Source organism: Phyllopteryx taeniolatus, chromosome 20, assembly GCF_024500385.1.
Source record: "Phyllopteryx taeniolatus isolate TA_2022b chromosome 20, UOR_Ptae_1.2, whole genome shotgun sequence".
In the NCBI taxonomy this organism is placed as follows: Eukaryota; Metazoa; Chordata; class Actinopteri; order Syngnathiformes; family Syngnathidae; genus Phyllopteryx; species Phyllopteryx taeniolatus.
Genome location: NC_084521.1, coordinates 15051649 through 15066358, shown reverse-complemented (window position 1 = coordinate 15066358; position 14710 = coordinate 15051649). Strand labels below are relative to the sequence as shown.

Genomic DNA, 14710 nt, shown 5'->3' with positions numbered 1-14710 from the left:
TGCAAACTAATATTTGGTGAATTGTCATCACCTGAAATACTGTAACTGCACTCCTTTCTCTGTTTTTCCCTATACTATCTTACTTCCTGCTGCCTTAGAGAGGCTATTATACCCAGCTTAGGGCCGAACCACATTTAAATTCACATTGTCTATTAACGCTCTCTAATAAGTTCTTTCTTTTTTAAAACAGTTTGTTGTCCTCCCTCATTCCAAGTTGAGTGCACTTTCTACTCCGTGTCTAAAGTCCATTAACTCTCAAATAACCTCATTGCCTTCAAAGTAGCAGCGTGCACGTTCTCGATCTGCTGTTGCAAGCTCTGAGAATTTGTATAAAGAGTCCGCATATGTCACTAGAGAGTGTTTGTGTGCATGCTAGTTTTCTGTGCCCTCTCCCTTCCTTCCTTCCATGTAGCTGTGCTCCATTAAATATGAGCGATGTTTTGGAAAGGGATATTACCAGTGGAGCTGCAAGAGAAGCCGGCTCACTCTCATCACCTTCCCCTCGATACATCACCTCTTAGTGACACCAATCTCTATTCATCCTTCCACGCCTGCCTCGCTCCCTCCCTCCCTCTCTGTCCCTGATTCTTGATCTCATCTCTCTATCATTATATCCTTCTCTGTCGTCCTCCTGCATTTCACTTCTCTTTATAACGCTCTGCTCTTGCATCTGTCCAAATTTCCTTGCTCCACCACTTCACTGACCGCCATTTTTTGGGAAAGCGCAGACACGACACTGTAACAGAGTTCAAGGTGTGGCCACATCACGTGCAAACCAGATGCCAGATCCTTTGTCTGAGGCCAGTTACTTGTGTTTCTGCAATGTTTATGAATACAGAGGGTGTTGCTTTTATCTCTGTGGGGTGTGTCCACTAATTCAATTCAATTTTCTAGGAGACCACATGTGTATGTGCGTTTGGAAGACGACATTGTAGTATGATCAAACAATCTGAGCAAAGATGGCCACAGTTCATTGGTTTCCTTGTTGTTTTACGAACAAACTATGGATGTAGGTATTATCAAACTATATTAAAACATTCCCTGCCAATGCCGTCCAAAGACGTCATTCAGAATCGAGCTATTCCCTGCCAAAGTAATAAAAACCTGGACTATTGAGCAAATGGTAGAGGATGAGGATGAGGAGGAAGAAAGTGCAGGTGTGGAAGCCCCATTTGTCCATGCATTTTTGTTAACCTTAAAATGGTTCAAAATATTACATTATCTAAAAAAATAGAAAATGGTGAATATGTTTCATACTACATAACTTCATTCAATACGTCTGCGTAGATTCTCAGGCATACAAGTCGTGGTAATCTTAAGAAGTTAAATGGAGGCAACTGTCCTCTTCTTGGTTGTTGAAGACATTTTTACGTTAAATCCCTTTTCTATAACGCTTGTCCTGATTTGGATTTTGGAAGCGAGACGTGGTACAACCTGGGCTGATCGTTAGCAGGGCACATCATTTACAAATGCTTTCTTTTTTGACAAGACCAAAACCAAAATGTCACATTTCATTAAATCATGTTTTCTACTGAATTATACAAAATTATCAATAGAAAAGCCCCTTCCATGTGCAAAAACAATTGACTGAAAGTGAAACTAAATGATCATCCAACACGCTGAATGGTTAAATTAGGTTGCGTTTCCATATGGTAAAGTGATGGAAAATGAAGGTATATCTCCGTGACGTTTCAAACATTATCTTCTGTAAAGTAAGTACTGAACCCATCCTTCATCTCAACTACTCTCCGGCATTGGACATTTGAGCTGGGCTTATCACCACTGGCCTTATCAGCAATGTGACTGTATGGTTTAGAAACCTGGTCTTAGGATCCATCCATCCATTTTCTGTACCGCTTATCCTCACAAGGGTCACAGGTATTGCTGGAGCCTATTGCAGCTAACTGCAGGCAGGAGGGCGGGTACACCCTGAACTGGTTGCCAGCCAATCGGAGGGCACATATAAAAAAATTTGCACTCACATTCATACCAAAGGACAATTTAGAGTCTTCAATCAACCTACCATGCATGTTTTTGGGATGTGGGAGGAAACCGGAGTACCCGCCGAAAACCTCCACAGGCATGGGGAGAACATGCAAACGCCAAACAGGCAAGGCCAGATTTGACCCCAGGTCCTCAGAAATGCGCTAACCCATAGGTGTCAAACTCAAGGCCCGGGGGCCAGATACGGCCCGCCACATCATTTTATGTGGCCCGCGAAAGCAAATAATGCTCGTCAACTTCCATGATTTTTGCTAAAATCTGTACCCAAATTCCAAATTGTCATAATAATAAACAATAATCTTGAGATATTGCATTTTTCTGTTACCAAATCCTTGTTCTACAGTAACTTAACAATACTTGAACAAACTATATTCCTTGTCTTCTGATTTCAAAACTAGTTATCCCTCAGTTTGTTGTGTAATGGTAATAATATGTTTTGCTGATGATTAAACATTTATATGAATGAACGGTTTCACTGTTCTAACAGCCCTCTGAGGGAAATCATAACTACAATGCGGCCCGAGCCAAAAAAATAGTTTGACACCCCTGTGCTAACCAGTCGCCCACCATGCCGCCTTGATCTGAGGATCACATTTAAAAATAAATTGACACCTTGCAACACAGTCTCATTATGTTTTTGTCTTCTTCTTTTCCTTTCAGTTTGTCCCTTTAGGGGTCGCCACAGCGCAAAATCCTTTTCCATGTAAGCCTATCTCCTGCATTCTCCTCTCGAACACCAACTGCCCTCATGTCTTCCGTCACAACATCCATCAACCTTCTCTTTGGTCTTCTTATAGCTCTCTTGCCTTGCAGCTCCAATCCTCATCACCGTTCTACCAATATGCTCACTCTCTCTCCTCTGGACGTGTCCAAACCATCAACGTCTTCTCTCTAAATTTGTCTCCAAAACAGATAACCTTTGCTGTCCCTCTGATGTGCTCATTTTTAATCCTATCCAACCTGCTCACTCCGAGAGAGAACCTCAACATCTTCATTTCCGCCACCTCCAGCTCTGCTTCCTGTTGTCTCTTCAGTGCCGGTGTCTCTAATCCATACATCATGGCTGGCCTCACAACTGTCTTATAAACTTTCCACTTCATCCTAGCAGAGACTCTTCTGTCACATAACACACCTGACACCTTCCTCCACCCGTTCCAACCTGCTTGGACCCGTTTCTTCACTTCCTGACCACACTCACCATTGCTCTGGACTGTTGAGCCCAAGTATTTAAAGTCCTGCACCCTTGCTATCTCTTCTCCCTGTAACCTCACTCTTCCCCCTCCACCCCTCTCATTCATGCACATATATTGTGTCTTATTTCGGCTAATCTTCATTCCACTCCTTTCCAGTGCACGCCTCCACCTTTCTAACTGTTCTGCCATATGCTACCTGCTTTCACTGCAGACCACGTCATCTGCGAACATCATGGTCCACGGGGATTCCAATGTAGCCTCATCTGTTAGCCTATCCATCACCACTGCAAACAGGAAGGGGCTCAGGGCGATCCCTGATGCAGTCGCACCGCCATCTTAAATTCCTCTGTCACACCGACAGCGCACTTTTTTTCCCAATTCCACCGAATGATTGTGTATTGCCCATCCATCCATCCATTTTCATTACCGCTTATCCTCACGCAAGTCTCAGGCTGGTGGAGCCTATTCCAACTATCTTCTGGCACATAGAAACAAATAACCAGTCGCACTCACATTCACACCTACGGGCAATTTAGAGTCTTCAATCAACCGACCACGCATGTTTTTGGGATGTGAGAGGAAACCAGAGTGCCCGGAGAAAACCCGCCCAGGAACGGGTAGAACATGTAAACCCCACACAGACGGGGTCGGGATTTGAACCGCGGTCCCCAGAACTGTGAGGCAGATGTGCTAACCAGTCGCACACCGTGCCGGGTGTGTATTTCCATCATTTGCAAAAACATTCTGGATTCATGTGAGTACAGTAATGCTCATTTTCAAATTCCACATTGTCAGAGACACTGGCATTTCTAATAATTTCTATAGATGCCATCTCACAAAAATATTGAAATGATACATGATGATAAGTAAGCTGTCAATGAAGAATTGTGTGCAAGTCAGATACAGTATGTCAACCACTGCTCTGCCAATAGGAAATCAAATATTCACATTACCCATTTTCCAGTCACCAGGACTCTAGGGGATGTCATTTAACTGTCCAGGTTTTTGAATATTCATGTCTGAGATTGTTCCAAATAAAGGCAAATTACCTTTTAAAAAATCTTTTAGCTTTTAATCTGAACAAACCTACAGATGGTAAATTTGTATCAGAAAATGTTTGGCATTCATTGAATTAATTCTTAAAAAGAAGCATCATTTCAACACAAAAATGTGGCACAAAAAAAGTAGAACAAACTAAGTGAGGATAAAATGTGAATCTATCAAACCATTGTCTCCAGTTATCTCTGCGAGACTACCTCTTTTCAACATCAGGTCACTGGGTAATAAATCAATGTTGATTAATGACATCATTACAACCTATGAGCTAGACTTTTTGTTACTAAATGAAACATGGTTAACAGAACGTAGCTGTGATATCATTTTAAATGAGGCAACACCAGCAAATTAGAATTTTATGAACAAGTGTCGAATAGGGAAAAAAGGCGGTGGTATTGCTGTTATTTTTAAGTCATTATTGCATCCATCCATCCATCCATTTTCGGAGCCGCTTCTCCTCACTAGGGTCATAATGGGAGACTTTAACATTCATGTTGACAACAACATGGAAAAAAAATCTAAAGAACTCTCTGCTATACTAGACACATTTGACCTCTCTCAACATATTCAGAATCCAACCCACACTCAAGGTCACATCTTAGACCTGGTCATCTCTAAGTATGTTGAAATTCTATCAATTGACAATAAGGATATGGCTATTTCTGACCATTTTTGTGTATTCTTTGAATTACAGATTCTTCCAAAAGTTCAGACAACCTCTATGTCTATTAAGAAAAGGTACATAAATGAGTACCGCCACTAAGTTTTTGGAGACCATGTCATGAATGCTGTCGCTCCTATTAAAACTAAGACAATCTTGAGGCGACCTAGAACACCGTGGAGGCACACAATGATCGTAAAGACCTCTTCATCAAAGTGTCGAAAAGCAGAACGTAAGTGGAGGAAAAACTAAACTCCAAATTGACTATGACCTCTACAGACAAAGTCTTTGTAATTTTAACCAAGAGTTAGTCAGGGCTAGACAGCAACACTTTTCTGAAATCATCAGTAAGAACTTCAACAGTACTTGCACTCTGTTTGCTGTGGTTGACTAACTCACAACCACCCCTACCCCGAATCAGATAGCTCCAGAACTCTTAACAAAAGGATAAATGCAATTAATTTGCTTGTTATTTTAGTGAAAAAATACAATCCATCAGGTTAAATATTAGCAAAAATCAGCAAAATGATCAAATGATACTACATCTGAAGCCACACAGGAAAAATTGTCAGAATTTGACCAAAAAAAAACAGTTGACCAAAAAACTGTAGCGAAAACTGTTCAGCAGCTGAAACCATCAACGAGCTGTCTTGACTCAATACCATCTGACTTTTTCAAAGCTGTTGCGAAGTCTGTGCTAGCTGATTTGCAGCAAATAATCAATTGTTCACTTCAGTCGGGCGAGTTTCCTAAAGCTCTTAAAGTTGCTGCCATTAAGCCTCTGCTAAAAAATAGAACGCTGGATTCTTCCATGTTAGCAAGCTATAGACCCATCTCAAATCTCCCTTTCATAGCCAAGATTGTTGAGAAAGTTATTTTTAATCAACTTAGCAATTTTTTGACAAATTTCAATCAGGGTTCCAAACTCATCACAGTACAGAATCTGCTCTTATCAAAGTGCTCAATGATATCAGGTTTAATACTGACTCGGGAAAGGTGTAAATTCTGGTCTTGTTGGATCTCAGTGCAGCTTTTGATACGGTAGATCACAATATACTGCTGAACAGGTTGGAAAAGTGGGTAGGATTCAATGGAACAGTCCTTAAATGGTTCAGGTCCTACCCAGACGGAAGGAGTTGTTTTGTAACCATTGGAAGTGTTCAATCTCATCGAATGGCAATGACCTATGGGGTCCCTCAAGGGTCAGTTCTTGGACCCCTCCTGTTTAGTCTGTATATGCTACCCTTGGGTCAAATTCTTCAGAACTTTAATTTTGACTATCATAGCTATGCAGATGACACACAGTTATATCTAGCAGTGTAACCTGATGATTACAGTTCAATTGAGGTGTTGTGTCACTGTCTAAAACAGATAAATAACTGGATGAGCCAACATTTTCTTCAATTAAACCATAACAAAACTGAGATAATTGTTTTTGGCAATAACAAAAAGAGGATTGCTGTTAGTAAAAACCTAGAGTCACTCTCTTTAAAAACCAAAGACCATGTTCGAAACCCTGATGTTGATAGATTCCATATCAAATCAATTACTAAAACTGCCTTCTACCATCTGAAGAACATAGCCAGAGTGAAGGCTTGCATGTGTCAAGCAGACCAGAAGCTCATCCATGCTTTCATCTCAAGTAGACTTGCCTGTTGTAATGGTCTTATGACTGGACTCCCTAAAAAGAGCATTAAACAGCTGTAGCTTATTCAGAATGCTGCAGCATCGGTTCTGACCAGAACAAAGAGGTCAGAGCATATTACTCCAATTCTAAAGTCTTTACACTGGCTTCCAGTCAGCTTTAGAATATATTTTAAAATTATGTTACTGGTCTATAAATCACTAAATGGTTTAGGTCCTGAATACATGAATGAAATGCTAATGGAATATAAACCCAGTAGGGCTCTGAGATCGACAGACTCAGGTCAAATAGTGGAGCACAGAGTCCAAAGCAAACATGGTGAAGCAGCATTTAGCTATTATGCTGCACACAAATGGAATAATTTGCCAACAGAAGTGACGTCAGCCCCAAGTGTGCATGTTTTTAAGTCCAGGTTAAAAACTCTTCTTTTTCCCCCTGATTTTTAGAGCATTTCCACTTTTAAATGGTATTTCTTGCACTGCACTCTGTTGTAAATGTATTTTCATTTAATATTTTTTCCTCTTTGTTTTAAATGTTTATAAGCTCTTTTTTTCTTCGTTTTTAAATGCTTTTAATCATGTAAGGCACATTGAGTTACCTTGTGTATGAAATGCGCTATATAAATAAATTGGCTTTGCTTTGTTTTGCTTCAATGTCATATCTTTGGAAAAAAAATATTTTCTGCAATCTTGTGACTCTGAGGCATTCTATCTTGATGAGAAAAAAATCTCCCAAGGTGTCTATGCTTAATCTCATCTGTAAACCATTCATTCTTGAACGGTTACATCTCAACACACTACAAAAACTCACAATCTTACCAAGAGTATTTTTCTTATTTTTAGTCAAAAGTAATTAAAGTAAGACTCATTATATTAAAAAAAAATCGTTTTTAGATGATTTCCACTTGTTACAAGCTATTTTTTACTTGAAATAAGTAGAAACAAATATTTGCAAGTGGAGTATGAAAAAAAACCAGTCGCAATATTTCTTTCTACTTATTTCAAGTAAATTTAGTTTGAAACAATTGAAATTTATCTTTAAAAGTATATACTTTTTTTTTTGCATGGTGAGTCTCATTTTAAGTGGAATCAGATTAGTTTTGAAGATTTTTACTCGACAGAACAAAGACTGCAGGTATAATTTTTTTACATTTTCATAGAAGAATCCTTTAAAAACAAACACTGGAAATTAACTCAAAATGTAATCTTCACTATTGCAGGTAGTTCATTGTTTTATTTCTTATTGTAAATTCATTAATTCAACAGACAGACACAGACTGATTAAAACGGATTTGAGTTTACCACCTTAAACCCCTTCAGGTTTTTTTTTTGTAAACAGAGGAGGGAGGCAAAAATAAATGCACACTTGTATTCAAAGTCCAAAACATGCTTTGTTAACATGTCACTTTGGCTACCATGAAAGAATTGTAAGAGGAAATGTGCTGCAATCATCTCAGGCATGAGTAACAATATCGTAAGCTTTATTGTTTGCATTCTATTTAGGCTTTTAAGATTACAAGGAAATTAGTTGTTTGGCTGCTACTTTCATGAGGTGTTGTCACACTGGAAACAAACACTGAGGGGTTTGACAAAGTAAGGGTGCCAAATGATTAAAAGTAACAACTTATCAGCACCTTTCATATTATGCAAGGTGCAAATATTACCACTTAGATGCAATGATGCATCCAAATCAAGCTAGCTGACCCCATTGACGGAGTCATACGACAGTATTAAACAGTTGCCTTTATCATGATAAATATGTTCAAATCCTCTCATCAGGAAAACGTTATTGGTGAGACACTAGGATGTGACAATTTGGAACAAAAACATGGAACAGTTGTCAAGTGTATTCAATGCAAAACCTAATTACCGTATTTCCACAAATAGTGCCCAAGGGCATTTTTTGACTCAAATGCAGATGGGGTCGGAAACCATTTGTAGCAGAGCAAATAAGTCTCTTAACTCCCAGATCGTAAACATGGGCGCGCACAACATTGTGGAGCGATCACCTGTCAGATTCTACTTTAATACAAATTGATGTTATCAGTAACGTCTTACAAAATGTAAGATCTTAAAGCCTGTGCAGGGAACTAATCTTTCTCAATTTATCACATGCAGGACATCTCAAAAAACATCTGTGCTGCTATTTTGGTAAGCAGTTGAAATGGGCTCAACAATAAATGTTCATGAGTGAACAATATCATCTCTGTACTGAGATAATTACACATAGTACCGTTTTTTTGGTTTTTGCTTTTTTAGATGGGAAGTGTTTGGTGTCTATTTGAGGGAGCCGGTTATTTGTCTTAAATGGAAGATGCACCCGGCAACTATGTGGGGCACATTGTCTATTACATGGCCACTATTTGAAGAAATATTTTAATGATCGCATATGAGAAAATAATATTCATTATAAAAAGGAAATTAATTGCTTCATAGTTTAAAAAAACTACCTTTCCATTAAAAAACAAAACAAATAAAAACACTGCAATGGCCAGGCAAAACATTTTATTTTAATAGGATTCAAATTAAACAGTCAAGCATTTCAGAAAAGCATCATCATTAAACAAAACATAAATAAATTAATGATGGCTGTTGTTCAGTCATCAGTCTTATTTAATAAAAAATAAAAATATTTCACAAATTCTCCCACGGTAAGTAAACTTATGAGCACAACTGTACATATATGTCATACGTACCCCTGACATATTGGAAGTAAAGTGTAGGCTACACCTTTTTCATAACCTCTAGGTGGGGGCATATTAGAATGAAAGTGTACAGCTTTTTCATAACCTCTAGGTGGCGGTGACATTGGAATGAAAGTGTACAGCTTTTTCATAACCTCAAGATGGCGACATACATTTATAAAATATGAAAGCTTTTTCATTCCCCCCTATACCTAGGTATAATGCGCACTATTGACGATTTTTTTTTGGGGGGGGGAGAGGGAATGCGCATTATACACGAGAAATTACGGTAACTGTAGGTGGCAGTGGCATATTGGAATGAAAGTGTACACCTCTCTCATAATCTCTGTGGTGGTGGCATATTGGAAAGATATTGGACATTGGAAAGAGAAACAGCTTTTTCATAACCTCTAGATGGCGGCATGCATTTATAAAATGTGATTTTTTTTTCCATTTTCCCCTATAACTATGTATAATGCAAACTATTGATTTGCGACAATTTTTTATTTTTCTTGGGGTGGGGGATGCGCATGATACACGAGAAATTACGTTATGTCACATTTTAAATGTGATAGTAACCCTCGTAGAAGAAACAGAAGTTGACGGTCCCCTGTGAGATGGGAGCGCCGCAAATCTAACAGGCTAAGGGACATGTGTTTTTGTGTTATCTAATCTCAATATTACTTTTTGTAAAATCTATGTAATTGAATCATAATACTGTGCTTATGAGTGAGGGGAGTTGGAAGGCCCTCAACAAGAAGGCGAGTGAGCCAGCTGTTGATGAGCCTTGCTTAAAAACCATACTAGCGCCACACACTTGGGCACGTCACTTAAATGATGATGAAATAGATCAAATATAAACAATTATTCCATATCTAAGACACCATCTCACCATCAAAATGACTCCAGTTGTTGTAAGCGGTGCTTTTAGACAAACTGTCAAGCCGCCATGCAGCATGTTTGAAACGAAATTGCCGCTCGCAGCACGTGCATGAAAACTAATGAATTAATATGGCACGATATGCTGACGTTCTGCCATCAATCAGCGTAATATGGTCAGGACACATTACGGCCGTTGAGCAGTCGGCGACTGGCCAGGTGTCCGTCAGTGGTTGCTGCTGGCGGCCCGGCGGCTCGGAACACGTGAGTGAATCAAAACGTGCAATATGATGTTTTCACCTTCCCGGGGCGCTAGACTTACAACACCCAACACTTACAACGCGCAAGAGGAAACCCGCTTAAGTCAGATATGAGAGGGAAAGCCCACATTTTAGAGTTAGACTTAAGTTTCCGACATAAGCATACGGGAGAAAATAGCCCTAAATGTAAACACATATGGTATAGGTCAATTGAAAGTAATCCAATGGTCCAAAAATTGGATTGGACCTGTAGTGTAAATCCAGCAAGAGCGGACAATTCAACACTTTCTAAGACGTTGTCTGTGTGCTGGGCACCGAGGAGGAGTGAGTTGGCGAGTTAATGAGTAAGTAAAAAAGGAAAGCAATGAAAAAATTAGAGCTCTCTTTAGAATCACCACCAAGTACCCTTTCTGCATTAATGCACTGTCACATTCTTCTTTTTTTCCCCTATCAGAAGAGGATAAGAGTGCCTTTCCACAGGTCACAAACAACCTCAGGGGGAAACGCTTACGCCCACATACAGAAGAACACATCACAGTCGCATTTTGATTGTGTTGCGCATAAAGAAATTGCTTTGTGTGTGTTCTTAGCGGAGAGGGAGATTTAGTGTATCTGGGCTCTGCCTCTAGTGACAAATAACTTTGATGAGCTGGGACCCACCACAGCGAGAGTGAGGTTATGAAGAAATATTGATTGGATGTTATCAGAAATGTTGAGCTTTTTATTCATCGCCTCCCTCCTTTCATACACGCCTCATTTTCTTTTACAACCCCAACCTGTCCCCATGAGGTTTGCTTCAAATACCATTCAGAAATTACAAGCAGCTAGCTGGAGAGAATACATGATGATCAATCTTGAAAATATTGGTTAGGAAGTCCTTTACATGCAATAGCATACACAGTTGCAAGATAACTACACAAAACAAATATTATTACTAATAATACTTAGTTAGTTATGGGGGAAAAAAACATGACTGTGATTATTGCTCCTTAATTTTCAGGTGGAAAATTTGTAAAGTAAAATGTAAAAATTGGTAGTTGTGTAAATTGTCTATTTTCTTCTGTATCATTTGTTCTATTACCCATCCATCTGTTCTCTGTACCACCTATCCTCGTTAGGATAGGTGGCACATAGACAAACCACCATGTATACTCACATTCACATCCATCCCTCCATCCATTTTCTGAGCGCTTATGCTCACAAGGGTCGCGGGAATGCTGGAGCCTATCCCAGCTATCATCGGGCAGGAGGCGCGGTACACTCTGAACTGGTTGCCAGCCAATCGCAGCTCACATTCACACTTAGGACAATTCAGTCTTCACTTAACCGACAGTGACATGGATGTTTTTGGGAATGTGGGAGTAAACTGGAAAACGAGGAGAAAACCTCACGCAAGCATGGGGAGAACATGCAAACTCTGCACAGGAAGCCCAGAACCTGAATTTGAACCCACGACCTCAGAACTGTGAGGCGGATATGCTAGCTAATTGAATGAGCAATTGAATTACAACAGTATAGCCTGTAGGGGTGCACGGTGGACAAGTGATTAGCACTTCCGCTCAGTTCGTGAATATATGCGTGTGTGTGCATGTAGGGCTGAGTCAGGACTCACTCGCCATTTTGTTCAAGTGGAAAAACGGAATAATAATAATTACAACAATATTATGGTGTGTACAATCTTTTATCCTTCTCCACGTCATGTGGACTCGCAGAATTACGACTACCACTGTTCATATCAGAGCCATTGAACCAGGAGTACATGTTGAATGTTATACACTGGTACGATTCAGTGACTTCGTATCAACTGTAACAACCAAAACGTGTGTGTTTTCTCTGTAGTTTTAGCAAGCTTGCAAAATGGTGGAATGTTTCTGGTGTATTGGGAGAAATGTTCCATGCGAAGATTGTCAAAGGAAAGTCATAAATTTACTTATTTGAATAGTACATTAAAAAAAGTTTTTCTTTGCTAAAAACATAAACAAAAAAGAAATATGAATATTGCATAAAATGATGCTTAACATCCATGTAGGGTGTGGCCTCAATACATAGCCCTGAAGTAAGTAATGTGTTTAACGAGACAGATTGAGGCGCTATCTTACGTAAAAATCAGGGCTGGGCACAACAGATTTATTGATCGTTGAGAATACGGTTGATTGTGCAGAATTATATTGATTAATTGTCTACTTGTTTGCAACCAGGAGAAATAACCAAATAGCCTGTGGTCGAAAGAAGTGCAATCAGTGATTCTACCACCACATTTTATAATGGTGCGTTACGTAATAATAATAAAATACATTTTCACCTCATGATGTAATAATGGCAGGTTTTGTAATAATCTTCCGCATAAAAAAATATACAGTATACTGCATAAAAAACATTGAATTGATCATGAATAATCTGACATTGAAACAATCCAATCATTAATGATGCATGCAAAGAGAACTGACAGTTTTTATTAGCCTTAAATTAAATAATAAAAGTAATCAATTCAGAATGGTATTGCTTAATAACTGAATGTTTTTAACTTAGCGCAAAAGCTAGAAGGCAGCCGTGGCCCAATGGTTAAGATCGTCGCCTACCACCGTGGGGGACCTAGGTTCAAGACCCCGACTGGACCATCCGCCAACATCCCCCGGACTCACGGCTGTGGTGTCCTTGAGCAAGACACTGATACCCCGAAATGCTCCCCGGGCAGCTTCAGCTGCCCCCTGCTCCAGTGTGTTCCACTAAGGTGTGTGTGTGTGTTCACTGTGATGGGTTAAATGCAGAGAACAAATTTCGTGTGCATGCATGCATGCATGTTCATGACGATAAAAAGGTGATTCTTCTTCTTATGATAAAACATTGATAAAAGCCAATTTTTTAATGTCAAATGGGACAAAATAAAAGATTAGAGCGGAAAGTACACCACCACTGGGTGAAGGAACATCTGATGTGTGTCTTCTGTATGCGTGCGTGTGTACGTCGCTTCCCACCACGCGTCGCTATTAAATGCCACTAAGCACATAATTTTAAGTCTACTGCGCTCCCACAGTGACAGCGAAGCTACAAGCCAGCGTGACTCGTATATTTCAGACATACTAATAACAGAAGCAAAGTCGGGAAGCGTGCGCTGCTGTATGCGACTGAGCTTATGGATCTGTGTATTCTAGTAACAGTGATGTAATCACAGGCTCAAGACCAATTAGCCGAGAGGGTAATGCCGTAATAATCCCTACCCCTGGGCGTTGACCGATTAAAGCAGCAGTGGACAGAATAAATGAGTCTTCAGAAAGAGATAGAGGGAGGAAATGAGAGCGAGGGTGGGAGGAAGTAGGACACAACAAAGGAAGGGATATACTCATGGAACAATCTTGAGCAAACTGAAAGATCTAGTCACACTGAACAATTGTTAAGGACTTTTAAACAGCTTGGAGGCTGCAACATCAGACTTTAGAGTTAGGATAGTGCGAAAGAAAACTGACGATTGTTGTACCATGAGATTGTTTGAGCGCTTTTAACTTGTCCTGTCAAACCTGTTTTGTGTTTGTTGCCTGTGCTGAACAAGAAGGACACTTGTAAAAGAGATTTTTTTTAATCTCAATGACGCTTTCCTGGCAAAATAGAAATTAAATAAATACAAATTAAAAGAAAAAGCTTCTTCAAGGGGTTTAACTGATGCGCTCAACATTGCAAATTTGGGATGCGGTTGAGCTGGCGTGTATCCCAACTGACATTGGAAAAGAGGCAGGTTAGACCCTGGACCGGTCACCAGCCAATCACAGTACATCAACAACGATTCACACTTGCCATGGTCTTGTTTTTCTGCCTGCCTGTGATGTCATTTGTTTTGCTTCCACAGTTCTCTTTGGTAGCGCTGGTCAATGGAGCCTCCTTGCCACACCTGCTGGCAAGTTCGGTCAGATGGCATTGACTCAATGCAGTGTCAGCGGAAGGAAGGCATCCGATTATTGCATTGCTCGTCATCATTGTCGCTAGTATCGCATCGCCTGTTCGTAGTATGTTATTTGTCTTGCTCCTGCCAATTGTACTTGTGGTTTGGTCAGTTTTAAACATAAGTACTTCTGTGATTTTCTGTTTTCCACGTTTCTATTTCAGGTTTCAAGTTGATTGCTTAAAATTGTCGTATCAGCTCTGGGGTCCACCCATTGGCTGTTCACCAACCATTAAAACTTTTGTATGCATGCTTTTTGAATGTCGGGGAAAAGACAATCTTGTAGTCTAAGTAACAAAGTCAAGTCTCCCTCAAATGATATCTTAAATTGTAAGTTGTATAAGTTGTTTAAGTTGTGTAAAAAACAAGTTTAATGTTGAACTTAAGTTTATGTT

General features: G+C 39.7%; 1 protein-coding gene across 3 annotated transcripts in view; it reads right to left on the bottom strand.

Annotated features, from left to right (window-relative positions):
• Nucleotides 1-14710, bottom strand: part of cntnap2a (contactin associated protein 2a) — a 294944-nt gene that overhangs the window by 119734 nt on the left and 160500 nt on the right. The window lies entirely within an intron of this gene.